The sequence below is a fragment of the Macaca nemestrina genome, chromosome 17 (genome assembly GCF_043159975.1).
Source record: "Macaca nemestrina isolate mMacNem1 chromosome 17, mMacNem.hap1, whole genome shotgun sequence".
NCBI lineage: Eukaryota > Metazoa > Chordata > Mammalia > Primates > Cercopithecidae > Macaca > Macaca nemestrina.
Genome location: NC_092141.1, coordinates 38,640,602 through 38,667,176, shown reverse-complemented (window position 1 = coordinate 38,667,176; position 26,575 = coordinate 38,640,602). Strand labels below are relative to the sequence as shown.

Below are 26,575 nucleotides of genomic sequence, written 5' to 3'. Positions count from 1 at the left end.
AAAGTATGTGTGTGTCTGTGTGTGTGTGTGTGTAGGTATATGCATGTGTATGTATGTATGTGCACGTGTGTGTGCAGGTTTGTGCATATGAATGTATTTATGTATCTGCATGTGTGTGCATGTGTGCATGTGTGTGTGTTGCAGGGCTTTACAGTGGACAGGATGTGGGAAGGCAGCTGCAGTTCCAAGCTACAAGTCTTTCTGATAGAATGATTAAGATTCCCTGGACCACAGAAAGAGTGTTTCATTTGCACCCATTTTTATTAGCATTTAAATCTGCATTATTTGTAGCAGGTAAACCTTACGTTGTTTAACTATTTTTAGACACATTTACACCAGCGTTCCCCAAACTTTTTGGCACCAGAGACCAGGTTTCTTGAAGACAACTCTTCCATGGGCCCGGGAGATGGGGAAGGGATGATGCGGAGATGATTCAAGCCCATTACATTTATTGTGTGCTTTATTTCTATTATTATTTCACATATATTTCTATTATTATTTCATTCCGCCTCTCCACTATCTGTGGGCTAACAGGCTGTGGTAGTTTCCTAGGACTGTTTTACAGGACCACAGACTGGGCACCCTCAACAACAGAATGTTACTGTCTCACAGTCCTGGAGGCCATGACTCCACCATCAAGGTGTCAGCAGGGTGGGTCCCTCTGAGGCGGTGCAGGAAGGCTCTGTTCCAGGCCTGTCTCTTGGCGTGTGGGTGGCCATCTTCTCCCTGCGACTCTTGGTTAAGGGTGACTCTGGTGAGGGCTCAGAAGAGGAGAGCCGGACAGAATGTCTGTAGCATATGGAGGGGGTCAGGCCTGGTGTCTCATGCCTGGAATCTTAGCACTTTGGGAGGCTGAAATGGCAGGATTGCTTGAGGATGAGACTTCTAGACCAACCTGGCCAAGATAGGGAAACTCAGTCTCTTAAAAAAATAAAAATATGGAAGGGAAAATTCATCCAGATGAAGTCTCAGATGGCAATGAAGAACATGTTATTGGAAACTGGAGGAAAGGTGATGCTTGCCATAAAGTGACAAAGAACTTGGCTGCATTGTGCTCCTAGTGTTTTCTGGAAGGCAGAGCTTGTGAGTGATGAACCTGAAATTTGGCAGGAGAAATATCTAAGCAAAGTATTGAAGGAGCAGCTTCATTCTCTTGAATGTTTCTAGGAAAATGAAAGAAAAGAAGAATGATTTAGAGACAGAACTTATAATCAAAAGGGAAGCAGAACTTAAACATTTGGGAAATTTTTAGCCTTCTCAGCCTGTCCATATTGAACAGATAAGAAAGTGTGTTTGGGAGAGAACGAGGGTGTGGGTCAGGAGGCCTGCATGGATCAGGGCTGTGCTCTTCACCAGGACAATGGAAGAGAGACCCTGAAGGCAGTTTGTAGATCGCTCACGCTGCACTCTCATCACAAGCCCATGGTGCCAGGGCAGTGACAGCAGTACGGTTTCCAAGGAAGGCCCTGGGGCGCCCTGAGGACCTTGGGGTTTGCTTCCCAGCACTCCCTGAAGTCACTGGTCCCCACATTCTGGTGTGGCACTCCTTGACTGCTCCAAGTGTTGCTTAATGGGCTCCTGTCCAGGGGGGAAGTGATGTCACCCCTCCAGGGGACACAGGCAGAAAACCCTTCGGCAGCTTCCATGTGGTGCTAATTCTGCAGGTGTACAGATTTTGCTTCTCTCTTATAGAAATGGTGGAGTCAATGAAGAAAGTAGCAGGGATGGATGTGGAGCTGACAGCTGAAGAAAGAAACCTCCTATCTTTTACATAGAAGAATGTGATTGGAGCTAGAAGATCCTCCTGGAGAAGAATCAGCAGCCTTGAACAGAAAGAAGGAAACAAGGGAGGAGAAGACAAGCTGAAAATGATTCAGAAATAGCAGGAAATGGTGACTGTTGTACAATAGTCTCCCCTTATCCGCAGTTTTCGTTACCAGTGGTACAGTACAATAAGATATTTTGAGAGAAAAAGAGATTACGTTCATATAACTTCTATTAGTGCATGTTACAGTTGTTCTGGTATTAATCTTTTACTGTGCCTCGTTTATAAATTAAACTTCACCATAAGTGGTATGTATAGAACAAAACATAGTATATATCAGGCTTGGTATTATCCATGGTTTCAGCGTATCCACTCGGGGGTCTCAGAATGGATCCCTCTCAGATAAAAGGGAACTATTGTATTTTCAAGAAAAATGATGAGTGGTTTGGGTTAACTTTGTCCCATTCTTCTTTTTATTGAAAGACTCAGGTTTATTTTTAAATCCAATATCGTAGTTTTTAATCTTTGGGTTTTACACAACAGAAATTATCTGGGGGAAGGAAGTTGCTGTTACCTGAATATGTCCTAATTTTTGCCTTTTATTTTTATGGTTTTAGAAATTGTCTCTGAAAAGGGAGGCTTGTTTCTTTCGAGTGTCTGGCTTAGTTCTCAGGCTTATGTCTCTCAGTAATTTGGCCATAGGGATTGGCATTTGAGGTCACAGCCTAGTGCTCAGATGACTGCATATATAGTGCACATTTTATATCTTGGAAGATTTTTGTCTTTTACTCATGTGGATTAGGCTACAGAATATTTCAGGGCAAAGGCGAATATCTTTTTCTCCTGGAAGCTGCAGTAGTGGGCAAAAAAGTGAGATCCTGTCCCTAAAAATAAAGTTGTAAGCTGGGATTGATGTTACCACTACCATGAAATATTTTGGGTCAAAGAATTTCGATGACCAATAGACAAGTTTTGTGTCCCAGAGGAATGAGGAAGTGAGAAAGCTGAAAGAGGTGAAGAAAGAAGTCCATGAGCTACACTGTGGGACTTGGGCTAGCTACGAAAGGGAGCAGGAAGCAAAGAGAGCAACTGATACTTTGGCAGAAGATGTGAAAAGTTCGAGTCTGGATGTCTTAGATGAGAAACATGCAAAAGAAAGAAAGAAGGAAGGAAGGGAGGAAGGAAGGAAGAAAGGAGGAAAGGAGGAAGGAAGGACAGAAAGAAGAAAGAAGGAAGGAAGGAAAGGAAGGAAGGAAGAAAGGAAGGAAGGAAAGAAGGAAAGAAAAGAAAGAAAGAGAGAAAGAGTGTAGATGTCTTGATGAGTCCCTACATAGAAACAAGAAGAGAAAAGGAACTAAAAGATGAAGCCATGGGCCAAGAGTGGAGCATTACAATGTAAGACTTCTAGTATGGAGCAGCACAGTTAGGGATACGGACAAGTGCAAGTCTTGGAGTAGAAGGCACAGAACTCTATTGACTGGAATGTGGCCACACCACACCTTGGTGTGATCTCAGGTATTGGATAGATTGGCTGAATGTGGGAGAGGGGCCTAGAGATCTATTGATGACAGAAACTGAGAAATAGAATGTAGAATATCGGCTTGTAAGGAGGAAGGGTTTGGAGTAACAGGAGAGGAGTCACTGAGTATGTGAAGAGCTAGGAGAACATGGAAACCTTTCGTCTCCTACAGCAGTCTCTATTTGAAAAACCATCAGGGAGATAGTTGATTCAGAAAATAGTTTTGCTTAGCTAAGATAAGGATGCAATTACAGAAGAAAGGGTGAGCGAATGATTTACAGTGGAAAGGAGGTTCCAGGAGCATGAGAGGAACCTAGAAATGTCCAACAGTAGTGCCAAGAGTTCATAGAAAATAGGAAGCAAGCGGCCGGGCGCAGTGACTCACGCCTGTAATCCAAGCACTTTGGGAGGCCGAAGCTGGTGGATCACGGGGACAGGAGATTGAGACCATCCTGGCTAACATGGTGAAACCCCGTCACTACTAAAAATAGAAAAAAAAATAGCCAGGCATGGTGGTGGGTGCCTGTAGTGCCAGCTACTCAGGAGGCTGAGGCAGGAGAATGGCATGAACCTAGGAGGCAGAGCTTGCATTGAGCCGTGTTCGCACCACTGCACTACAGCCTGAGGGACAAAGTGAGATTCAGTGTCAAAAAAAAAAAAAAGGAAAAAAAATACAAAACAAGCTGGGTATATGCGTTTAGAGGTGCTGTACATTTTCAGGAATATAAATGAATAGAGATGAGTGGCAATAGCTTTTTTGGTCCATAGATTTTTGGTAGACTAGTTTTAGATCTCTTCCACTAAAGGGATTACCTGTTGAACGTTGTTAGGAATGTAAGTGCTCAAGGCAAACTGCCTGGGTTTGAATTTTATTCTGTCCCTTGCACCCTGCCTGAGTTCAAATCCTAGCTCTGCTTAGGAAGTTCTTTTAAGGGGATGATCTTTGAGCAAATGCTGAGCTCCTGTTTTCCCAAGTAATGGACACAATAGTTGCTACCTTGTGAAGGATTCATGTAATTGACCAGCGTTTACCAAGTAGCATCCGGGTTCAGTTTTAGTCACTGGTGATTCTGCAGTTGGATTGTGAGGCGGTGCTGGGGTGGGAGGTGGTGTCTGCCTGTAGCACTTAATTGCAGGCAGAAAAGAAAAGATACTTTTGATAACCCAGAGGCAGCTTTTCTCTGCTTTTGTGTCAAAAGAGAAGAAGGGAGTTTGGACAGGGATAGGAATTCTCTTTAATACAAGCTCTCTTCCACAAAACCAGAGGTAGATAGAATGTGTAATAATTCACAGAATTTCTAGACTGAAACACTCTGATTTTTTAAAATTTATTTTTTATTTTTTCAGGTTGAGACAGCTAAAGTTAATCTGTGGCGATGTTTTGGATGCACTGGACAGACACCTCATTCCAGCAGCAAGGTTTTCTATTACAAAATGTAGGTTCTATACTAGAAAGGAAAATGTAAGATTAAAAGTTGGCCTTTTTAGAATCATGACTTTCTTCTATGTAGGTTTCCAACTTTTATTTAAAAATAATTGTTTAATGTTAGAAGGATAGTTGATGTTGGAATCAAAAGATGGTCAGGCTGTTATAAAAATGCATTAGCTTTTGCTTTATTTATTTATTTATTTATTTTTATTTTTATTTTTTTTGAGACGGAGTCTTGCTCTGTCGCCCAGGCTGGAGTGCAGTTGCCGGATCTCAGCTCACTGCAAGCTCCGCCTCCTGGGTTTACACCATTCTCCTGCCTCAGCCTCCCGAGTAGCTGGGACTACAGGCACCCGCCACCTCGCCCGGCTAGTTTTTTGTATTTTTTAGTAGAGACGAGGTTTCACCGTGTCAGCCAGGATGGTCTCGATCTCCTGACCTCGTGATCCGCCCGTCTCGGCCTCCCAAAGTGCTGGGATTACAGGCTTGAGCCACCGCGCCTGGCCGCTTTAGTTATTTATATTCTTTTGCTTTCATGGGACCTTTCTCATTCCCCTCCCTCAAACGACCACACATTGCACAGTGCTGGCTGAATGTTTCATGTAGAAAGTTTATTTTGTGATTAATACACTTGTGCCATTTCTTGGAACAACCTGCTTGTTTAATTATAGTCTATCAAGTGATAATTTTTTCAATATTTAGAGGCTCCTCACTTAATTTCAGTGGGATTTTTGGTTGCATTTAATAAGGAAAATAATATGAAATGGCTCAGAAATAAAAAAGAAACAAAGTCAATTATTCCTGAGAGTTTCTAAAATTATTGAAGTACACTTGTTAATTGTTAGTGTAGAACCTACATTTCATAATAGAAAACCTTGGACTTGCCAGTGGTAGCTGCTGGAGTGAGGTGTCTGTTCAGTACATCCAGAACGTTGCCTCAGATTAACTTTACCTCAGTCTCAACCTGAAAACATAAAAATAAATTTTAAAAAATCAGATTGTTGAAGTCTAGAAATTCTGTAAATTATTACACATTCTATCTACCTCTGATTTTGAGGAAGGGAGCTTAGTATTGAACAGAATTCCTTTCCCTCTCCCAACTCCCTTCTTCCCTTTTGACAGAAAAGCAGAGAAGAGCTGCCTCTCGGTTATCAAAAGAATTTTTCCTTTCCGCATGCAATTATGTGCTACACACACACACACACCACCCCCCACCCCAACACCCCCTCACAGTCCAAATACAGAATCACCAATGACTAAAACTGAACACTGGTGCTACTTGGTAAACGCTGGTCAATTACACGAATCCTTCACAAGGTAGCAACTATTGTGTCCATTGACTTGGGAAAACAGGAGCTAAGACATTTTCTCAAAGATCATCCCCTTAAAAGAACTTTCTTAGAGCTAGGATTTGAAGCCAGGCAGGGTGCAAGGGACAGAACAAAATTCAAACCCATGCAGTTTGCTTTCAGTGCTTAGATTCCTAACAAGGTTCCACAGGCAATCCCTTTAGTGGAAGAGATCCAAAACTAGTTAAGATACCACAAATCTATGGACCAAAGAAACTTTTGCCATTCATCTCTATTCATTTATAATGCTGAAAACGTACACACCACCTCTAAAGGCACATACCCAGTTTGCTTTTTTTTTTTTTTTTTTTTGAGATGGAGTCTCGCTCTCTTGCCCAGGCTGGAGTGCAGTGGCACGATCTTGGCTCACTGCAAGCTCGGCTTCCTGGGTTCATGGCATTCTCCTGCCTCAGCTTCCCAAGCAGCTGGGACTACAGGCGCCCACCACCAAGCCTGGCTCATTTTTTTTGCATATTTAGTAGAGACGGGGTTTCACTGTGTTAGCAAGGATGGTCTCGACCTCCTGACCTTGTGATCCACCTGCCTCAGCCTCCCAAAGTGCTGGGATTACAGGTGTGAGCCACTGTGCCTGGTCAATGCATTTTCTTTTTCTTTTTGGAGACACAGTCTTGCTCTGTCACCCAGGCTGGAGTGCAGTGGCACCATCTCAGCTCACTGCAACCTCCGCCTCCAGGGTTCAAACCATTCTGTCTCAGCCTCCCAAGTAGCTAAGATTACAGGTGTGTGCCACCACACCCGGCTAATTTTTGTATTTTCAGTACAGACGAGGTGTTGCTATGTTGGCCAGGCTGATCTCGCCTCTAAAACCATATGATAGAATGGGTCGCATAGCCCAAGAAGCAGGACTGCTTCTACTGTAACCTGAAACCACTATGTAGCCCTTTCCTGTCCTAGGCCTCACACAATGCTGGTAGATTTCCTTGTCACTTGGTAAGGTTTAAAGCAGTGTTCCTAAGTGGGGAATATGCTGCCACCAGAGCCCAAAGAGGCCTGGCAGGCATTATGCTTGCTTCTTAGTGGTGGGAAGTGCAAGATGGAATCATTTGACCTTTACTTTGGAAGGAGACATCCCCACTATGTTTGAAGCCACTAAAACTTCACTAGTGTGGCAGGCCCCTGAATCTTTGTAGAACCCTCTGGAACACATGTCTTACCCAGGCCTCCAACAAGTGCTTGTATTTCTTGCTCATCTGGTCCAAATAACATCATATCATTGATATAGTGGGCCAGTGTAATATTCCAGGGTGTTCAGATGGTCAAGGTCCTTTCAGAAGGTATTTCTACAGAATGCAAGAGAGTTAACACAACCCCAGGGCAGGACTGTAAATCTGTACTGTTGTGCATCCCACATGAATGTAAACTTCTTCCAGTTAGGAATGGAAAAGAATGCAGGCAGGTGCGGTGGCTCATGCCTGTAATCCTAGCATTTTGGGAGGCTGAGGTGGGTTGATCACCTGAGGTCAGGAGTTCAAGACCAACCTGGCCAACATGACAAAACCCTATTATCAGGGGGAACCAGCCTCCAATATTTCAATGTAAGTTCCTTTCTATTTTCCCTAAGTGCCAGCTGGTCTGAGAAATAAAGGGAAAGAGTACAAAAGAGAGAAATTTAAAAGCTGGCTGTCCGGGGGAGACATCACATGTGGGCAGGTTCTGTGTTGCCCCCTGAACTGTAAAACCATCAAGTTTTTATTAGCAATTTTCAAAGGGGAGGGAGTGTACGAATAGGGTGTGGGTCACAGAGATCACACGCTTCAAGGGCAACAAAAGATCACAAGGCAGAAGGTCAGGGCGAGATCACAAGGTCAAGGTGAAACTAGAATCACTAATGAACTTCCATATCCCGCTGTGCACGCATTGTCATTGATCAACATCTTAACAGGGTTCAAGAGCAGAGAACCGGTCTGAATAGAATTCGCCAGGCTGGAATTTCCTAATCCTAGGGTGGGCATTTTAGAGACCCACTCTGGGAATGCATTCTTTTCCCAGGGCTGCTAATTATTAATATTCCTTACTGGGAAAAGAATTCTGCAATATTTCTCTTACCCGTTATCAGTAATAACAGAAACATGGCTCTGTTCCGTCCGGCTCCCAGGCAGTCAGACCTAATGGTTATCTCCCTTGTTCCCTGTTCTTTTTGCAAGGGGCCCAGATTTCATATTGTTCAAACACACATGCTTTATGAACAATTTGTGCAGTTAACACAATCATCACAGGGTCCTGAAGTGACGTACATCCTCAGCTTATGAATATGATGGGATTAAGAGATTAAAGACAGGCATAGGACATTATAAGAGTATTGATTGGGAAAGTGATAAATGTCCATGAAATCATCACAATTTATGTCCTACTGTCACGGCTTCAGCAGGTCCCTCTGTTCGGGGTCTCTGACTTCCTGCAACACCCTGTCTCTAGTAAAAATACAGAAATTGACCAGGCATGGTAGCAGGCACCTATAATCCCACCTACTCAGGAGGCTGAGGCAGGAGAATCACTTGAACCTGGGGGGTAGAGGATGCAGTGAGCCAAGATCACACCCCTTCACTCCAGTCTGGGCAAAAGAGCAAGACTCCATCTCAAAAAAAAAAAAAAAAAAAAATGCATTGGCCAGATTAATGGCTAACAATAGCACACACCTACAGCCATGTTAACCTGCTCTAACAAAAATACCATTTGTAACCCAGCAAGCACAACTGGGGCTATTCCTAGGACGAGTTTGCCATATCCTTCAGGAACTGAAGTTCCTGCATTTCTACCATTTCTACTTCACTTACAACAGACCATTGCATTCTGGTTAAGGTCAGAATTAAGTGGGGAAAACATGACTCCTGCATTCATGAAGTCTTCAAAGGTGGCTTTAATCTCTGCTGTGTTCCCTGGACTGTCATACTGTCTTTTATTTACTCTCTTGGATGGAGGAGGAGGGAGTAGTTTCAGAGGTTTCTACTTGGCCTTCTCCACTATGATGGCCCCAATTTTACAGTCTAAAGAAGAAATTATTGGGAGAAGCCATCTACCCTGCATTCTGAGTATCCCTGCACATTCTTACTAATATGCTGGGAAGACAAGACCTTGCTTCTCTCTACTTAGGAGATTTCTCAGGGTTGTACACACAGCAATGAACCTTGAGAGATGAGCTAACATCTCCTTCCAGGACAAAGAATAGACTTGCATACTGCTTATAAAAATAGTAGATTTCCGGCCAGGCACGGTGGCTCATGCCTGTAATCTCAGCACTTTGGGAGGCCGAGGCAGGAGGATCATGAAGTTAGCAATTTGAGACCAGCCTGACCAACATGGTGAAACCCCGTCTCTACCGAAAATACAAAAATTAGCTGGGTGTGGTGGTGGGCATCTGTAATCCCAGCTACTCAGGAGGCTGAGGCAGGAGAATCGCTTGAACCAGGGAGGCAGAGGTTGCAGCGAGCTGAGATTGAGCCACTGCACTCCAGCCTGGGTGACAGAGTGAGACTCTGTCTCAAAAGAAAGAAAAAAAAGAAAGAAAGAGAGAGAGAGAAGGAAGTGAGGGAGGGAGGGGAAAGAAAAAGAAACAGTGGACTCCCATAAAAAGGAATGCAATCATGTCCTTTGCAGGGACATGGATGGAGCTGGAAACCGTTGTCCTCAGAAAACTAACACGGGAACAGAAAACCAAACATAGGATGCTCTCATTTCTAAGTGGGAGTTGAAGAATGAGAACACAGGAAACATGGTGGGGAACAACACACACTGGGGCCTGTTGGAGAGGTTTTGGGGAGGGAGAGTATCAGGAAAAACAACTAATGGATGGTGGGTTTCATACCTAGGTGATAGGTTGATCTGGGCAGCAAACCACCATGGCACACGTTTCCCTTTGTAACAAACCTGCACATCCTGCACATGTACCCTGGAACTTAAAACAAAAGTTGAAGGAAAAAAAAATGGTGGATTCCCTAAACTCAGTGATTTTTCCCCTGTAACACAACCCACTTTATGTATAGGCATCAATCTGGATCTTCTGCATCGCCTCTGTGGGAACTGGGGACAAGGTGAACAGATATAGACATGACACTGATACTGCTTGCTGTGGTCTGATAAAGTCCTTTCTCTCTGACGCAAGAGTCTTGTATTCAACCAGCAAACATGAAACAATAACAGACTAATGGCTTTTAAGGAGGGCAAAATCCTAGTCCCTGACAGCAATGATGGGGAGCAGAGGTGGTTCTTCCAACGCCCAAGTATGTCCATGTCATATTACATTGCATTATACATCTGGAGATGGAAAATCAGGTGGGTCTTTGGACCCCCTGCGAACTAGACCTGGGTCAAAGGCTCCATTTATTACCTAGCCCCAATATACTCCCACTTTAACAGGGAGACCACAGTGAAGCTTTGGGTCTCCAGGCATCAGTGTGAACTCAGGCCTTATATCCAATAGCCCTCAAAAAGGCTGGGAATTACCCTTTCCTGAGGAGATGGCCATTGGTTTCTTTGGAGAGGGATTGGGGGAATCACGATCATATACATTTGCTGTGGCACTTCTTCCTGGAAACCTACTCTCTGCTTCAGTCAGGTTCTGGGTTCTGGGTTATTGGGGTGACTACCCTCAAACTCCTCATCACCCATCTTTGATTTCTTCTGGTTTTGCAGATTAAACAATTGGCTTTTTGGCTGCTCCATCGATCTTACCCTGGGAACATAATGTTCTTTTTTGTTTCCGTCTGGCACTTTTATTGTTTTACTTTTCTGTTTGATTCATTGGAGTGATTTGGGAGTGTGATATGAACCATGGCTCCAGTTTACATCCTGATGGCGTTCCAATTGCTCCACCATCACCTGATTCCATCACTGGATTTATTCTTTTATTGAATAGCACAGCTTTTCCCCACTGATTTGAAATGGCATTTTTGTTAAATGCTGATTCTCACTCTGTTGCCAGGATGGAGCGCAGTGATGCAATCTCGACTCACTGCAGCCTTTGCCTCCCGGGTTCAAGTGATTCTCCTACCGTAGCCTCTTGAGTAGCTGGGATTACAAGCATGCGCCACCACACCCAGCTAATTTCTGTATTTTTAGTAGAGACAGGGTTTCACCATGTTGGCCTGGATGGTCTCGATCTCCTGACCTCATGATCTGCCCACTTTGGTCTCCCAGAGTGCTGGGATTACAGGCGTGAGCCACCATGCCCAGCCAAAAATTCATATTCTTATTAATTTTCTCCATAGCTCTACTTGAATCCGATCCTCCCTGGTGTCACTCATTGTGCTAAGTGTGCCCAGCTTGCATCTGAGGGTTAAATGCCAGTCCCTGACAGGATCCTGCCCGTTCTGTGGCAGCATTTGCTACCATGAACACTGACCCATATGTAACAGCCACAGTGAGTTTCCCAACAATGCCAGTGCCCCTCAGTCAGTGCTTTCCTTATTGCTTTGTAAATAGAGTGCCCTCTAGACCCTCCCATGCCATGGTAGCCTGGCATTATGCAGAATATCCACTCTAATGTGCCCACCGCACTCAGTCTTTTGATCCCTTCCTCCACCATGCTCCATGATAGTTCTAGCGTTTCTACCTCACTTACAATGGACCGTTGCTTTTCCCAAACTTTGAGAGGCAACCGAGCAGCTGAATAGCACCATCTCCTGGGATCTTCAATAGTTGTTAAATTTTGTATCATGGGCTATTGGTCCCACATTGATAAATTCTGTTATTCAAATTTATCCAGTGCTCCTTGATCCACCACCCTCAAGATACAGTGCCAGATGTACTTTCCTGGCTCCTGCTGGAATCTGTGATCTAGGTCCTGCAGCTCCTTTGGGGTATACTGGACCTCAACGTGATAGAGAACACAGCCTTCTTTGGAACTTTGCTGCTCTTATAATGAAGGCCTGGTCCTGTTCCTCAGCCTTTTCTGCTCTCCCATTGCAGGTGATGAGTCTCTTTATATGCTGCCAAGGACGGCCTCTGGTTTTCACACTTCAACTTACAGGCGATTAATCACTCTCAGCCTTTCATGTCTTTCTCCAATGCAGCAAGAGCCAGAAGAAACAGCCATCCAATTCTCAAGTCCTTATATTAATATAATTACTGTTGCCCTTGAAACTCTCAAATTCCTCTCCAGTCTATTCTCTCCCATCAGTTTCCCATTGCAGTTCCCTGCTGCTAGGAGGTTTGTTGTTGTTGTTTTGGTTTGGTTTGGTTTTCTTGTTTCTCTGAGACAGTCTTGTTCTGTTGTCCAGGCTGGAGTACAGTGGCACCATCTCGGCTCACTGCAACCTCTGCTTCCCAAGCTCAAGTGATCCACCTCAGCCTCCTGAGTAGCTGGGACTACAGGTGTGTGCCACCATGTCTGGCTAATTTTTTTTTTTTTTTTTTTTTTGAGACAGAGTTTTGCTCTTGTTGCCCAGATTGGAGTGCAGTGGCGCGATCTTGGGTCACTGCAACCTCCACCTTCCGGTTTCAACCGATGGTATTTTCGTTAGAGCAGATTAACATGGCTTTAGCTGTGTAGCTATCATTAGCCATTAATCTGGCCAATGCATTCCTTTTTTTTTTTCTTTTCTTTTCTTTCTTTTTTTTTTTTTTGAGATGAAATCTTGTTCTTTTGCCAGGCTGGAGTGAAGGGGTGTGATCTTGGCTCACTGCAACCTCCACCCGCCGGATTCAAGTGATTCTCCTGCCTCAGCCTCCCGAGTAGCTGAGATTACAGGTATGTGCCACCATACCCGGCTAATTTTTATAGTTTTAGTAGAGACGGGGTTTCACTATGTTAGTCAGTCTGCTCTCGAACTCCCGACCTTGTGATCCACTCGCCTCGACCTTCCAAAGTCCTGGGATTACAGGCATGGGCTACTGCACCTGGCTGGAGGTTTTAATAATCATGCTGGGCATGAGCCACTGTGCCTGGCAATTTTTTTTTTTTTTTTTTTTTTGGTAGAGATGGAGTTTTGCTATGTTGCCCAGGCTGGTCTTGAACTCCTGAGCACAAGCAATCCACCCGCCTTGGCGGCCTAAAGTGCTGGGATTACAGGCATGGGCTACTGCACCTGGCTGGAGGTTTCAATAATCACACCACAACCTCTTGCCACAGGTTTGATCAGGTGTTTATTGTAAGCCGGCTGTTGGGTGAAACAGCTCTATAATCCCATCATCTGCTTCCATGAGAACTCCTGATACCAACTGTCATAAATTAGGTTCCCTGGGAAACTGACTCTGAGACTGAGATTTACTCTGAGTCATGCAGGAAATGTCTTTGGGAGTGCTTTAGGAACAGGGTTGCCAGATAAACTATAGCATGCCCAGTTAAGTTTGCACTTCAGATAAACGAAGAGTGCAATATGTGGGTCATGTTTATATTAAAAGTTATTCTTACTTATCTGAAATTCAAATTTCACTGGGCGTTTGGTGTTTATATTTGTCAAATCTGGCAACTTCTGTCTAAAGAACAACACCTATGAGAAGTGAGCAAGGCAAGCTCGTGAAGGGGAGACGTTAAACTATAAGCAGTTGGAGGAGAGGCTTCCACTGAGTCTACGGCACCGTCTATAGGTTGGAGAGTCCTTCAGAGCTGCCCTGGGCCAGGCGCGGTGGCTCACATATGTAATCCCAGCACTTTGGGAGGCCGAGGTGACAGACCACCTGATGTCAGAAGTCCAAGACCAGCCTGGCCAACATGGCGAAACCCCGTCTCTACTACAAATACAAAAATTAGCTGGGTATGGTGGTGGGTGCCTGTAGTTCCAGCTACTCAGGAGGCTGAGGCAGGAGAATCATTTGAACCCAGGAGATGGGGTTTCACCGTGTTAGCCAGGATGGTCTTGATCTCCCAAACTCGTGATCCACCCCCTTCGGCCTCCCAAAGTGCTGGGATTACAGGTATAAACCACCATGCCCAGCCAACTATCTGATTTTTGACAAACCTGACTGAAACAAGCAATGAGGAGAGTATTCTCTATTTAATAAGTGGTGCTGGGAGAACTGGCTAGCCATGTAAAGAAAACTGAAACTGGAACCCTTCCTTACACCATATACAAAAATCAACTCAAGATATATTAAGTGGGGCATGGTGGCTGTAATCCCAGAACTTTGGGAGGCTGAGGCAGGTGGATCATTTGAGGTCAGGAGTTTGAGACCAGCCTGGCCAACATGGTAAAACCCTGTGTCTTCTAAGAATATAGAAATTAGCTTGGTGTGGTGGCAGGTACCTGTAATCCCAGATACTCAGGAGGCTAAGGCAGGAGAATCACCTGAGCCTGTGAAGTAGAGGTTGCAGTAAACTGAGATTGTGCCACTGCACTCCAATCTGGGTAACAGAGTAAGATCCTGACTCAAAACAAAACAAAACAAACCATAAAAACAAACAAAAAAAATTATAGATTAAAGACCTAAATGTTAAACCCCAAACTACAAATACCCTAGAAAAGGGCCAGGCGCGATGGCTCACGCCTATAATCTCAGCACTTTAGAAGGTTACAGAGGGCAGATCACCTGAGGTCGGGAGTTCTAGACCAGCATAGCCAACATGGTGAAACCCTGTCTCTACTAAAAATACAAAATTAGCTGGGCATAGTGGCATGTGCCTGTAATCTCAGCTACTCAGGAGGCTGAGGCAGGAGAATTGCTTGAAACCAGGAGGTGGAGGTTGCAGTAAGCCAAGATGGCGCCATTGCACTCAAAGCTGGGTGACAAGAGTGAAACTCCCTCTCAAAAACAAACAAAAAATCCCTAGAAGAAAATCTAGGCAATACTGCTCAGGACATAGGCACAAGCAAAGATTTCATGATGAAGACACCAAAGGCAACTGCAACAAAAGCAAACATTGACAGATGGGATCTAATTAAAGAGCTTCTGCACAGCAAAAGAAACTATCATCAGAGTGAATAGACAACCTATGGAATGGGAGAAGATTTTTGCAATCTATCTTTCTGACAAAGGTCTAACATCAAGCATCTATAAGGTACTTACACAAATTTACAAGAAAAAAACAAACAGCCCCATTAAAAAGTGGGCAAAAGACATGAAGAGACACTTCAAAAGAAGGCATAAGGCCGGACGTGGTGGCTCAAGCCTGTAATCCCAGCACTTTGGGAGGCCGAGGCGGGTGGATCACGAGGTCAGGAGATCGAGACCACCCTGGCTAACATGGTGAAACCCCGTCTCTACTAAAAAATACAAAAAACTAGCCGGGCGAGGTGGCGGGTGCCTGTAGTCCCAGCTACTCGGGAGGCTGAGGCAGGAGAATGGCGGGAACCCAGGAGGCGGAGCTTGCAGTGAGCTGAGATCCGGCCACTGCACTCCAGTCTGGGCGACAGAGTGAGACTCCGTCTCAAAAAAAAAAAAAAAAAAAAAAAAAGAAGGCATACATGCGGCCAACAAACATGAGAAAGAGCTCAATATCACCGGTCATTAGAGAAATGCAAATCAAAACCATGATGAGATACCATCTCACACCTGTCAGAATGGCTATTAGTTGTTTGGTTGCATGTTTGTTTTTTTGAGACAGACTTTCCCTGTTATTGTCCAGGCTGGAGTGCAATGGTGTGATCTCAGCTCACCGCAACCTCTGCCTCCTGGGTTCAAGTGATTCTCCTGCCTCAGCCTCCCAAGTAGCTGGGACCACAGGCGCCCACCACCACACCTGGCTAATTTTTTGTATTTTTTAGTAGAGATGGGGTTTCACCGTGTTAGCCAGGATGGTTTCCATCTCCTGACCTCGTGATCCATTCGCCTCGGCCTCCCAAGATGCTGGGATTACAGGCGTGAGCCACCATGCCCGGCCAATTTTGTATTTTCAGTAGAGATGGGGTTTCTCCATGTTGGTCAGGCTGGGCTTGAACCCCTGACCTCAGGTAATCCGCCCACCTCAGCTTCCCAAAGTGCTGGGATTACAGGCGTAAGCCACCACGCCCAACCCCTATTTGATTAAGGCATTGTAGTAGAGATTCTATTTTACAGAGTTGATTGCAAATTTGGGTCAATCAGCCACTGTCATATAACGTAAGATAATATAACTTGAAATACATTAGATATCTAAGTATAAAATAATAAAAACAAAAGTGAAGAAGTGTGTGTGAAGACAACTTGATTAAGACAAATCATAAAGCAAAGTGACTATATGAAAGTTAAGTTTTTTCCATGGTGAAAGCATAAACAAAATTAAGAAAAAAACAATAGATTGGGAAAATATTTGTAACACATAAGAATGAAAGTCTGTAACATATAAACAGTTTCTACAAATTAATTAGAAAGAAACTAATGACTAATAGAAAAATGGACAAAGGCTGCAAATAGGCAAATTGCAGAAGAGGAAATTCAAATAGACAATAAAAATATAAAAAGACACTGCTCACCTCACTACTCAGGAAAAAGCAAATTAAAACAAGAAAGAGATGCCACTTTTCAATGATTGGCAAAAGTTATAAAGAGTAACCATATCTGCGCCAGGCATGGTGGCTCATGCCTGTAATCTCAGCACTTTGGGAGGCCAAGGGAGGCAGAGAACTTTGAGCTCAGGAGTTCGAGACCAGCCTGGACAACATGGTGAAAACCTGTCTCTACAAGAAATACAAAAATGGGCTGGCCATGCTGGCTCATGCCTGTGGTCCCTGCTACTTGGGAGGCTGAGGCTGGAGGATTACTTGAGCCAGGAAGTGGAGGTTGCAGTCAGCTGAGATCACGCCACTGCATTCCAGCCTGGGTAACAGAGTGAAAGAAACCCTGTCTCAAACAAACAAATAAAAAGAGTAATCATACCTCATACTGAAAGCATGAATAAAGGACACTCATACATGCTGGTGGGAATATAAATTGCTAAAGCCAATTTGGAAAATAGCATTTGAGCTAGCAGTCTGTTTGGGAAATCTATCCTACAGAAATAAAAGCATCAATTTGTAACCAAGTAGCTCAGCTTCAAAATGCATTTTGAAACTTTTTTCCTTTCTTACATTCAGCCTTGAAACAAACTTTAAAATTATTTGTTGGCTGGGCCTGGTGGCTCATGCCTGTGATCCCAGCACTTTGGGAGACCGAAGCAGGTGGATCACTTGAGGCCAGGAGTTCAAGACCAGCCTGGCCAACATGGTGAAACCCCATCTCTACTAAATATACAAAAATTAGCAGAGATCACGCTGCTGCAATCCAGCCTGGGCAACAGAGTGAGACTCTGTCTCGAAAATAAATAAATAAATAAAGCTTTTTGTTTCCCTTCCCACCAGATAAGACATTCTTGTGCACAGTGCTCGCTTAGATAATTATGCACTTATTTAGAAATTCATGGGGCTAATTTTGGAACACATGAGGCATGAAGACCCAACTGCTAAATTCCAGAGATTACCTCAAGGCAGTTAACCTACAACCTGGCCATTGATGAGATGACAGCAGCCCATGTGGGTGGACCATGACTCAAGACAGCCCTGGAACAAGATACACAGGCCTCATACCCAGCACTACTCCTGCATGGCTCCCATTCCAAGTTCCCCTTTTTTTCTTTCTATCTATCTATCTAATCTATCTTATCTATCTTATCTATCTATCTATCTATCTATCTATCTATCTATCTATCTATATTTTGAGATGGAGTCTTGCTCTGTTGCCCAGGCTGGAGTGTAGTGGCGTGATCTCGGATCCCTGCAATCTCCACCTCCCAGGTTCAGGCGATTCTCCTGCCTCAGCCTCCCAAGTAGCTGGGATTACAGGCGTCCACCACCAGGTCCTGCTAATTGTTTTGCATTTTTAGTAGAGACGGGGTTTCACTATGTTGGCCAGGCTGGTTTCAAACTCCTGACCTCAAGTGATCCGCCTGCCTCGGCCTTCCAAAATACTGGGATTACAGGCATGAGCCACAGTGCCCAGCCAAGTTCCCCTAAATTCCTGGGTTTACAGGCTTGTGCCGGGCCATATTACATAATTTTTAAAGCCAGTGTTATGGTCCTCATCTGTTAGTTCAGAGCAGCGAGGTCCAGTGGAAATATAACGTGAGCCATATGTGTAGTTTAAAATTTTTAGCAGTCACGTTAAAAACAGTAAAAGGAAACAGGGACTCACATCCCAGATAAACACCCGGGTCTTTTTAAAAACTCAGGCGTGGCTGGGCGCGGGGCTCATGCCTGTAATTCCAGCACTTTGGGAGGCCAAAGCAGGCAGATCACAAGTTCAGGAGTTCCAGACCAGCCAGCCTGGCCAACAGGGCGAAACCCCATCTCTACTAAAAATACAAAATTAGCCAGGTGTGCTTGCAGACGCCTGTAATCCCAGCTACTGGGGAGGCTGAGGCAGGAGAATCGCTTGAAACAGGGATGTGGAAATTGCAGTGAGCCAAGATCACACCAATGCACTCTAGCCTGGATGACAGAGTGAGACTCCATCTCAAAAAAAAAAAAAAGAGAAAAAGAAACAAACAGCCCAGGTACAATGGCTCACGCCTGTAATCCCAGCACTTTGGGAGGCCAAGGCGGGTGGATCACCTGAGGTCAGGAGTTCAAGACCAGCCTGGCCAACATGCAGAAACCCGTCTCTACTAAAAATACAAAAAAATTAGCAGGACGTGGTGGCAGCTGCCTGTAATCCCAGCTACTCGGCAGGCTGAGGCAGGAGAATTGCTAGAACCCTGGGGACGAAGGTTACAAAGGTTGCTGTGAGCTGAGATGGCACCACTGCACTCCAGCCTGGACGACAAGAGTCAGACTCCGTCTCACAAAAAAAAAAAAAAAAAAGGAAACAAACAAATGAGCTGACATACTTAATGGTAAACGGTTGAATGTATTCCCCTTAAAATCAGGAGCACGGCATAGATGTCTACTGCCACCATTCCCATTTAATGTATTAATAACATCATATTGGCGGTTACAGTTAATACAATCAAGCAAGAAATAAAAGGCATAGGCATCAGAAAGGAAGAAGCTGTTTCTATTTGTAGACAACACTGTCTACAAAGAATCTACAAAAAAGGTTCTGAAAACGCATAAATGAGCAATGTTATTCAAAGCCACAGCTTTTACATCATATCTCCAGATCCTTATATCAAATTGCCAACTGGATATCTTCACCTGTATGTTTCCCAGGAACCCCCAAGACTCAGTATTTCCAAGCCCAAATTATTGATATCTGTCTAAACTTGGTCTTTCAAAAAAAATTCCCTATTCCTCTGGTAATGCCACCAATTTACTTATTCTAATAGAGCTTCCCAATGTTGATTGATCCATCTATCCACGCTGAAAAATGAAGGTTTGTCTTAGACTATTCCTCTTACCTGCCCCATATACCTGGTCAGTTAGGCTATCAGTTAATCTTGTTATGAAACCAATTGCCCCAAACCTAGAGTCTTAAAAGACAATAATCTATAGGCTGGGCGTGGTGGCTTATGCCTGTAATCCCAGCACTTTGGGAGGCCAAGGTGGGAGGATCACGAGGTCAAGAAATTGAGACCATCCTGGCCAACATGGGGAAACCCCCGTCTCTACTAAAAATACAAAAATTAACTAGGCGTGGTGGCGCGTGCCTGTAGTCCCAGCTACTCAGGAGGCTGAGGCAGGAGAATCACTTGAACCCAGGAGGCGGAGGTTGCAGTGGGCTGAGATCGTGCCACTGCACTCCAGCCTGGTGACAGAGCGAGACTCCGTATCAAAAAAAAAAAAAAAAATTCCCCTACTTATGTTAAGAGTACCAAAAATAGGGCCAGGAATGATGGCTCATCCCTATAATTTTGGCACTTGGGGAAGCCGAGGCGGGAAGATAGCTTGAGTCCAGGAGTAAAATAGTGAGACTCTGTCTCTACAAAATAATAAAAACTAAGCTGGATGTGGCACACACCTGTAGTCCAGGTACTCACGAGGCTGAAATGGGTGGGTCACTTGAGCCTGGGAGGTCAAGGCTGCAGAGAACTGTGATCACACCACTATATACTACACCCAACCTGGGCTACAAGGTGAGACCCTGTCTCAAAAAAAAAAGAAGTACCAAAAATCTATAGCTGTTTCAGGAATAAAATACATGCAGTTAGTGAGGTTTTTCTCCCCCACTGCTATGACTAATTTTTGCTTGAGACGCTAAACCAAACACCATTTTAAGTCTGTGGCCCAACCAAAAAAGGGAATCATACTCTCCAAAAATTGTACCTTCCCACTCTAATTGCTAAAATAAAATGTTGTCTTATGAAAATCAATTCTGTAGGTATCAATGAGTTACAAAAGCATGGCTTATTTAAAAAAAAAATAGTGGGCCAGGTTACCTACATGAACTGCAAAGCAAGCAAACTGAATTTTCTTATCCAAGAGCCCATCCTCATACTTAAAATTTCCCATGACTACGTGGAAATTCTTTCACTTACCGGAAAGACCTGATTGGCACTTTCACTGAGAGTTGAATCATCTGGGCTGTCCACAGGTGTCTGATGTGTAGACTCGGAATCAAACTGACCTACATCCTCTTCAGATTGCTTTATACAAACAAAATAATTTAGAAAATAATAAATAGTCCATATGACATCAATCAAATGCACCGTAAGCTCTGGGAGCTCTTTTCGCAGGGGTTAACTACAATGAAGTATTAGAATAGTCTTAGCAGGCACAGAATGAAGAAAAAATGCAGGTGGAAAGTACTGAGTCAAATTACATCTTCAAATCTTAAACATGCACTCGAATAGATTTTAGTATACAGCTCTTCCTATTAAAAATGTGAATAAGGCCGGGCGCGGTGGCTCAAGCCTGTAATCCCAGCACTTTGGGAGGCCGAGACGGGCGGATCACGAGGTCAGGAGATCAAGACCATCCTGGCTAACACGGTGAAACCCCGTCTCTACTAAAAATACAAAAAATTAGCCGGGCGTGGTGGCGGGCGCCTGTAGTCCCAGCTACTCGGAGGCTGAGGCGGGAGAATGGCGTGAACCCGGGAGGCGGAGCTTGCAGTGAGCCGAGATTGCGCCACTGCACTCCAGCCTGGGAGACACAGCGAGACACCGTCTCAAAAAAAAAAAAAAAAATGTGAATATATCAACTGGACATGGTGGCTCATGCCTGTAATCCCAGCACTCTGGGAGGCTGAGGCGGGCAGATCACAAGGTCAGGAGTTTGAGACCAGCCTGGCCTATATAGTGAAACCCCATCTCTACTAAAAATACAAAATGGTGGTGGGCGCCTGTAATTCTACCTACTTGGCAGGCTGAGGCAGGAGAATTGCCTGAACCTGAGAGGCAGAGGTTGCAGTAAGCACAGATCGTGCCACTGCACACCAGCCCAGGCGACAGTGTGAGAGTCTGTCTCAATTAAAAAAAAAAAAAGTGAATATATGAAACTCAAAACAAGCTGGAAAAAATGTGAATACCAATTTCCCCTCTCACAAAGCTTCAGTGTGCCTAGTCCACTGGCTAAATCCCTGTGTAGAGATAATTAGTTCAGTTGGCTACTGCAGGTTTGTAATAAACCTGAAAAACTACTGAAGCAGAGTTAAAACAAATTTTTTAATTCATGTGTTTAACTGGTAAGATGCTCCAGTTAAAGTTTCTTCCCACAGATTATTTCATTCCTTTAGAAATCTAAAGGAACAAAAATAATTCTCTATTCTGCATGGGTTATAAGTTATATTTCCCTGTGAAAGTGTAGTTATCACTTCAGTGCTAACCATGAGATTGATTTATTTAATTCCTTCTCTCTTTCCCAAAATATCTGGTTAGACTCTTGGGTCAAATGTAGGAAGTAAATAATAGTTTAGAATATCTGACTTCATACTAAAAGGTGACCACACAGACCTTATAATTCTCCCAGAGCCCAGACTGTGAACCGCACTCCCTGGAGGAATGGCTGATTCCAGGTGTGGGGAAATGCACGAGATAAGCACAGAACACCAGTTTCCTTATTTTGCTCTCTGGTACAACACCGGCCCATGTGCTCATGTCAAAAGGACTCAGAAACCAACATGAAGACTCACCCAGCGTTCACTGCAGCCAGCATTCAACGAAGGGAAAAACTGAGCATCAATAAAGACAACTGCCAGTGCGGGGGCTCACGCCCATCATCCCAGCACTTTGGGAGGCAGAGGCAGGCGGACTGCTTTTGAGCCCAGGAGTTGAAGACCAGCCTGGTGAACACGGCAAAACCCCGTCTCTCCCAGAAACACAAAAATTAGCTGGGCATGGTGGTGTACCTGTGGTCCCCGCTACTCAAGAGGCTGAGGTGGGAGGATTGCTGGAGGCCGGGAATCAAGGCTGCAGTGGGCAGAGATTACACCACTGCACTACGGCTTGGGTGACAGAGGAAGACCCTGCCTCAAAACAATAAATGAATAAATAAAAATAAAATAAAAACAACTGCAATGAAATGAAACACAAATATGTTAAAACGTAAGCCTCCAGCCTTGAACAGAAAGAAGGAAACAAGGGAGGAGAAGACAAGCTAAAAATGATTCAGAAATACCGGCAAAAGGTGAGACTGTTGTACAATAGTCCCCCCTTATCCGCAGTTTTAGTTACCAGTGGTACAGCACAATAAGATATTTTGAGAGATAAAGAGACTACGTTCATATAACTTCTATTAGAGTATGTTATAATTGTTCTGGTATTCATCTTTCACTGTGCCTAATTTATAAATTAAACTTTACCATGAGTATGTATGTATAGAACAGAATATAGTATATATAAGGTTTGCTATTATCCATGGTTTCAGCATATTTACTCGGGGTCTCAGAATGGATCCCTCTCAGATAAAAGGGAATTATTGTATTTTCAAGAAAAATGATGAGTGTTTTTGGTTAAATTTGTCTCATTCTTTTTTTATTGAAAGACTCAAGTTTCTTTAATCCAATGTCATAGTTTTTAATCTTTGGGTTTTATGCAACAGAAATTATCTGGGGGAAGGAGGTTGTTGTTTCCCGAATATGTCCTAATTTTTGCCTTTTATTTTTATGGTTCTAGAAAATGTCTCTGAAAAGGGAGGCTTGTTTGAGTGTCTGGCTTAGTTCTCAGGCTTATGTCTGTTAGTAATTTGGCCATAGTCGTTGGCATTTGAGGTCACAGTCTAGTACTCAGATGACTGTATATATAGTACACATTTTACATCTTGGTAGATTTTTGTCTTTTGCTCACGTGGATTAGGCTATAGAATATTTCAGGACAAACCTTGAGCTAGACACGGAGTACTGATTGGTGCATTTACAATCCCTCAGCTAGACATAAAGGTTCTCCATGTCCCCACTAGACTCAGGAGCCCAGCTGGCTTCACCTAGTGGATCCCTCACTGGGGCTGCAAGCAGAGCGGCCTGCCAGTCCCGCGGTGCACCTGCACTCCTCAGTCCTTGGGCGGTCCATGGGACCAAGCAGCGCGGCGCAGCGGGCAGCGCTCCTCTGGGAGGCTCGGGTAGCGCAGAAGCCCACGGAGGGGTGCAGGGAGGCTCGGGCATGGCAGGCTGCAGGTCCCGAGTCCCCGCCCTTCGGGAGGCAGCTGAGGCCCGGAGAGAATTCAAGGGCAGCGCCGGCGGTCCGGCACTGCGGGGACATGGCGCACCCTCTGCAGCTGTTGGCCCAGGTACTAAGCCCCTCACTGCCCGGTGCCTAGTGCGGGCACCGCCGAACCCACGCCCACAGGGAACTCGCGCTGGCCCGCGAGTGCCGGGCGCAGCCCCGGTTCCCGCCCGCGCCTGTCCCTCCACACCTCCCGGCAAGCAGAGGGAGCCGGCTCTGGCCTCGACCAGCCCAGAGTGGCTCCCACAGTGCAGTGGCAGGCTGAAGGGCTTCTCAAGCGCCACCAGAGTGGACGCCGAGGCCCAGGAGGCGCAGAGAGCGAGGGCTGCTAGCAGGTTGTCACCTCTCAGTCCCAGCTACTCGGGAGGCTGAGGCAGGAGAATGGGGTGAACCCTGGAGGCGGAGGTTGCAGTGAGCTGAGATTGCGCCATTGCAGTCCAGCCTGAGGGACAAAGTGAGGCTCTGTCTCAAAAAAAAGAAAAAGAAAAAGAAAAAAAACAGGAAGCACGCTAAGAATGTGCGTTTAGAGGTGGTGCACATTTTCAGCATTATAAATGAATTGAGATGAGTAGCAATAGTTTTTTTGGTCCATAGATTTTTGGTATCTTAACTAGTTTTGGATCTCTTCCACTAACGGGATTGCCTCTTGAACCTTGTTAGGAATGTAAGTACTGAAGGCAAACTGCTTGGGTTTGAATTTTGTTCTATCCCTTGCACCCTGCCTGGGTTCAAATCCTAGCTCTGCTTAGTAAGTTCTTTTAAGGGGGTGATCTTCGAGCAAATGTCTTAGCTCCTGTTTTCCCAAGTAAATGGACATAGTAGTTGCTACCTTGTGAAAGATTCACGTAATTGACTAGCATTTACCAAGTAGCATCAGTGTTTAGTTTTAGTCATTGGTGATTGTGTAGTTGGACTGGGAGGCGGTGCTGGGGTGGGGGCAGTGTTTAGTTTTAGTCATTGGCGATTGTGATAGTTGGACTGTGAGGCGGTGCTGGGGTGGGGGCAGTGTTTAGTTTTAGTCATTGGCGATTGTGATAGTTGGATTGTGAGGCGGTGCTGGAGTGGGGGTGGTGTGTGTGTGTAGCACGTAATTGCATGCCGAAAGGAAAAGATACTTTTGATGACCGAGAGGCAGCTTTTCTCTGCTTTTGTATCAAAAGGGAAGAAGGGAGTTTGGAGAGGGAAAAGAATTCTGTTCAATACTAAGCTCTCTTCCTCAAAATCAGAGGTACATAGAATGTGTAATAATTTGCAGAATTTCTAGACTTCAGCAATCTGATTTTTTTAAATTTATTTTTATTTTTTCAGGTCGAGGCTGAGCTGGTGTTAATCTGTGTCGACATGCTGGAGGTACTAGACAAACACCTCATTCCAGCAGCTACCACTGGTAAGTCTAAGGTTTTCTATTATGAAATGTAGGTTATATACTAGAAAGGAAAATGTAAGATTCAAAGTTGGCCTTTTTAGAATCATGACTTTCTTTTATGTAGGTTTCCAATTTTTATTTAAAAATAATTGTTTAATGTTAGAAGGATAGTTGATGTTGGAATAAAAAGATGGTCAGGCTATTATAAAAATGCATTAGCTTTTGCTTTAGTTATTTATATTCTTTTGCTTTCATGGAACCTATCTCATTTCCCTCCCCCAAACGGCCACACATTGCACAGTCCTGGCTGAATGTTTCGTGTAGAAATTTTATGTTATGATTCATACACTTGTGGCATTTCTTCGAACCACTTGCTTGTTTAATTCTAGTCTATCGAGTGATAATTTTGTTGATACTTGGAAGCTCCTCAGTTAATTTCTGTGGGATTTTTGGTTATATTTAATAAGAAAAATAATAGGAAATATCCAAGAAAAAAAGAAAGCCAATTATTCTTGAGAGTGTTTAAAATTATTGAAGTACACTTGTTAGTTGTTAGTATAGAACCTACATTTCATAATAGAAAACCTTGGACTTGCCAGTGGTAGCTGCTGGAATGAGGTGTTTGTCCAGTGCATCCAGAACGTCGCCACAGATTAACTGTAGCTCAGTCTAAACCTAAATAAAAATAAATTTTAAAAAATCAAATTGTTGAAGTCAAGAAATTCTGTAAATTATTACACATTCTGTGTACCTCTGATTTTGAGGAAGAGAGCTTAGTATTGAACAGAATTCGTATGCCTTTCCAAAACTCCCTTCTTCCTTTTTGACACAAAAGCAGAGAAAAGTGGCCTCTCCCTTATCAAAACTATCTTTTCCTTTCTGCATGCAATTAAGTGCTACACACACACACCACCCCCCACCCCAACCCTCTCACAGTCCAAATACAGAGTCACCAATGACTAAAACTGAACACTGATGCTACTTGGTAAACACTGGTCAATTACATGAATCCTTCCACAAGGTAGCAACTATTGTGTCCATTTACTTGGGAAAACAGGAGCTAAGACATTTGCTCAAAGATCATCACCTTAAAAGAACTTACTAAGCAGAGCTAGGATTTGAACCCAGGCAGTGTGCAAGGGATAGAACAAAATTCAAAACCAAGCAGTTTGCCTTCAGTGCTTCCATTCCTAACAACGTTCAACAGGCAATCTCTTCAGTGGAAGAGATCTAAAACTAGTTAAGATACCAAAAATCTAGGGACCAAAGTAACTATTGCCACTCATTTCTTTTCATTTATAATGCTGGAAATGTACATACCACTTCTAAAGGCATATACCCAGTTTGTTGCTTTTTTTTTTTTGAGAGGGAGTCTCACTCTATTGCCCAGGCTGGAGTGCAGTGTCAGGACCTCGGCTCACTGCAAGCTCCACCTCCCGGGTTCACGCCATTCTCCTGCCTCAGCCTCCAGAACAGCTGGGACCACAGGCACCCGCCACCATGCCCTGCTCATTTTTTGTTTTTTTAGTAGAGATGGGGTTCCAACGTGTTAGCCAGAATCATCTCGATATCCTGACCTCATGATCTCAGCCTCCCAAAGTGATGGGATTACAGGCGTGAGCCACCACGGCCTGCCTTTTTGTTTTGTTTTTGTTTTTGTTTTGTTTCGTTTCCCCGTTTTTTTTGTTTTGTTTTGTTTTTGAG

General features: G+C 44.2%; 1 long non-coding RNA gene across 1 annotated transcript; it reads right to left on the bottom strand.

Moving 5' to 3' along the window:
* Positions 1 to 242: 242 nt before the first annotated feature.
* Positions 243 to 25,545, bottom strand: LOC139359534 (uncharacterized). The gene is made up of 2 exons (XR_011615578.1): positions 25,440 to 25,545; positions 243 to 1,096 (listed from the first exon to the last, which is right to left on the bottom strand). It is a non-coding gene; the product is annotated as an uncharacterized lncRNA (long non-coding RNA).
* Between the last annotated feature and the right edge of the window lie 1,030 nt (positions 25,546 to 26,575).